The sequence below is a fragment of the Bos indicus genome, chromosome 7 (genome assembly GCF_029378745.1).
Source record: "Bos indicus isolate NIAB-ARS_2022 breed Sahiwal x Tharparkar chromosome 7, NIAB-ARS_B.indTharparkar_mat_pri_1.0, whole genome shotgun sequence".
In the NCBI taxonomy this organism is placed as follows: Eukaryota; Metazoa; Chordata; class Mammalia; order Artiodactyla; family Bovidae; genus Bos; species Bos indicus.
Genome location: NC_091766.1, coordinates 86,306,509 through 86,310,376, shown reverse-complemented (window position 1 = coordinate 86,310,376; position 3,868 = coordinate 86,306,509). Strand labels below are relative to the sequence as shown.

At 37.8% G+C, this 3,868-nt stretch overlaps 1 pseudogene across 1 annotated transcript; it reads right to left on the bottom strand.

The window, feature by feature from the left end:
- Window positions 1-220: 220 nt before the first annotated feature.
- LOC109562122 (histone-binding protein RBBP4 pseudogene) lies at window positions 221-2,323 on the bottom strand (annotated as a pseudogene). Its single transcript, XR_002181129.2, has one exon. The product of XR_002181129.2 is annotated as a histone-binding protein RBBP4 pseudogene (transcript).
- Window positions 2,324-3,868: the final 1,545 nt, after the last annotated feature.

Genomic DNA, 3,868 nt, shown 5'->3' with positions numbered 1-3,868 from the left:
ATCATCTTCCTAATGAGGCCTACCTAGGCCATCCTATTTTATTTTTATTTATTTTTTATTTTTTATTTTTTTTATGTAGAAAAGCAATTTATTCCATTATAAGCACTTAACACAGTTAGTCAAGGAGAGTAACAGGCCTGCTGGTGAAACAGGTCACCCAAAATAGAGATGGTATCAAACTAGTGGTCAAGGACTAACTCCTTAAAAAAAAAAAAGCAACTCTTATCCAGGATTAATTTAATTTTAAAAACAAATACAAGCTATTGGTTCACTCTTCTCAACTTAACTGGACAGTCTACCTGTGGTATAACTGTCAGGTAAAAACATACATCTTTACAACTTGGTGGTCCCAAGTTTTTTTAAAAAACCATTTCACAGAAAGGAAAGAAATAATATGAAAACAGCTCAAGAAATACACTAACAAGCAAAAATATATGGGGAAGGAGGAACACATTGTTTTGACTTAACTGAAGAAACTGAGAGGAGACTGGTCTATGTAAGGAAATGTGCATCCTGGAAAGTTCAGCGTGTAGGAATTTGTATGACTTGAATCTCCCCTATTTCCTGAATAAAAACAACATCTTGTAGTATTTATACTTCATGGCTCAGACACCTACCTCACTTAGCTCTATTTCTTACTCACTCTAGCCTTTACTTAAATGAGTCTGAAAAACTTGGGGATATAGCATAAGAAGAAAAATAACCACACATAATATTCCCCTTTTTGTGGCTACTTTTAGACCTCTGTTACTAGAAAATTCCTAAAGAAAATTTAAATATAAGTCTGTGGCTTTGCTGAATCAAGAAGCCCCCAGTTAATATTTAGAAAACACCTTCTGTTTGGACTAATAACATTGTTGATAGAACTTATTATAGAGAGATAACCAAACAAAGTCTGTGTCTCAAAACCAGTGTTAAATCAATCTCAGAGTTGAGAGGAAGAAAAGGGGAGTCTAAAAATCACAAGTGCAGACATGATCTAAGATCCTTGTCCTTCTGGATCCACGCTTCCTTCAGGGTCTTCATCATTATAAATGTTCTCAGCCATTTGCCACACTTGCATGATATTGTCTTCTGATACAGAACAAATCACCCAAGGTTCGTTGGGATTCCAGGAGAAATCAGATATCTTGGCAGTGTGACCACCATGAATAAACAACAACTCTGGTGGCCCATCTTCTGCATCTTCTGGGGATTGTTCCTCTCCAATTTTACTTAAATCCCAGACATTCAGTCTACGATCAGTACCACTGGAAGCCAAAATAGTCTCATTGTGAGGCGACCACTGAACCTGGAATATTTCATCCTTATGTGATTCAAAGGAATGCAACTTAAGTTTCAGATTTCTCAGATCCCACAGGGCAACAGTCTTGTCAGCTGATCCTGTGGCAAGAATGAACTCACTATAAGGATTGAAAGAAAGGCAGTTCACTTCAGCAGTGTGAGCATCAACTGAGTGGCTTGTTTTGGAAGTATTGTTTGAACGAGTATCCCAGATCATGAGTTTCTGATCATCAGCAACCGACCCAAAGAGGGACTCATGGAGCAGATGCCAGGAGACATCCTCCACTACTGCCGTGTGCCCTGTGAAGATGGTCTTCGCATCCACAACTTTCCCTTCCTTTGGAACAGCACTTATGTCCCACAGGCAGATGGTGTGGTCATCTGAAGCACTCAGTAAGTGCCCACTGAGATTTGGGTTCCAAGAAAGCCCATAGCCTTCCTTCTGATGTCCACGGAGACGCAAGTCTGGGTTGCACTCTCCAGAAGGGTCTGGTTTAGAAGGATGTTTTGTATAGTCAAAAACAAGAACATCACTGGATGGAGTCTTGGTTGCAATGATGCAAGGGTTCTGGGGCATATAGCGTGCCCTGTTTACCTCTCCTTCATGGTTGATCTTGATTTCTATTTCAGTTTTTCCACTAACCGAGCCAAAACCTCCAAATTCTCCTTTTTCACTGTCGTAGTGTGAAGCATCAAACTGAGCGTCATTGTTAGGGAGCTGCATGCTGGCTATCACAAGGTGGTTTTGCTCATCTGATGTGTGTGTCCCCAGGACAAGTCGATGAATACTGAAATCTTTCCCTTCTGGTCTGGTTACATCTAGAAGCCACTGTGCAGTTAGGCTAGGCCACTCCAGAGCATGGGTCATCACCAAATCGTAAAGAAAAGGGGTGTTCTTTTTCCATATTTTGTATTCTTCGTTGATCACACGTTCCTCTACTGCGTCATCAAAGGCTGCTTCCTTGTCGGTCATGGCGGGTAGGCAAGCCGGCGGGGATCCCGGGGTTGAGCGTTGCGGGAGGGGCGGGGAGCCTGCGGGCCCCTATTTTATTTTTAATTAAAAAAAAAATTTTTGGCCATGCCATGTGGCATGCAGGATTTTAGTTCCCCAACCAGGGATCAAACCCACACTGCCTGCAGTAGAAGCTCAGAGTCTTAATCATTGGACTGTCAGAAGTTCCATGCCATCATATTTAAATATTTTAAGACTCCTGTCTTCTACCCCATTCCCCTGCCAGTTCTCCTATCCTAATTTCCTAGTCATTTTTTATATGTACTTTTTATTTATATTATATTAAAAAGTGAAATGCTTTTTATTTATTAAATTTATTTAAAATTTCTTTTTATTTTCTCTTTAATTAAGTCATGCATGCATTCATTCAACCATCTGTTTCCCCCTACCAAAATTTAAGCTCTGTGAGAACCGGGATCTTCATCTGTCTTATTTACAGATACAACTCCAGAGCCTAGAACAGTGCCTGGCATGTGGTAGGAGCATATTAATTTGTTAAAGGAAAAGTCATTCATCACCTTTTATATTAATGGAATCATGCTACATTTCTGGAAGCTCTGAAGGAATTAGAAAATGTCATGCCTGACCGTAGTGCCAGTGTTCAGTTGCACAGCATGTGGTTATATAATTGAAACTTCTTCTTCCTTGGGAAATGCAAATAGAAAATCTGATCACGCTCATCTCTTTTCCCTACCAGTTTAAAATGACATGAGTTGTTTCTGTAATGCAGGATTTGAAGAAATAACTTTGATTTACAAATAAAAATATTGTAGAAATACTAATGTAATGTAACTCAATGGAAATTGATTTTTGTAAGGTTTCCTGTTTATACTCTATTTCTTAAAAGAATTTAAGGATACTAAGAACAAAATATACATACTCATTTTTACTATATAGTTATATTTATAAAAAAAGTCTTATTAATTGAAAATGAGTGAAATTTAGCCCATAAGGAATCTAGGCCTTAAAGACTTTTAGATGCCACTGGTATTTGGAAATTAGCAGAGTGGTCTACATTAATTGTAACATGGATTAAAACAAATAAAAAACAACAGGAACAACAATTAGAATGCCATTATGAGGAAAAAGGGGTATTGAATTATTTGCTAAATTTGTGCATGAAAATGTTTTATAGTATATTTAAGATTAGAAAGAGCTGAGTCTTGTGTCATCAAAAAGACAAGAGATAACAAGTGCTGGTGAGGGTATGAAGAAAAAGGAAACTCTTGTGCATTGTTGGTAGGAATGTAAATTGGTATAGTCACTATGGAAAACAGTTAGGTAAACTCAAAAAATTGAAAATAGAAATACCATTTGATCCAGGAATCCTTCTTTTGGGTGTATATACAAGGGAAATAAAAACATGACATTGACAAGGTATCTGCACCCCCAAGATCACCACAGTATTATATCATAATACATAATCATAGCCAAGATATAAAAATAACATGAGTGTCCATCAATGGATTACTGGGAAAAGAAGATTTGTATACATACACAATGGAATATTATTCAGCCTTGAGAAAGGAAATTCTGCCATTTGTAACAATATGGATGGAACTTGAGGGCATA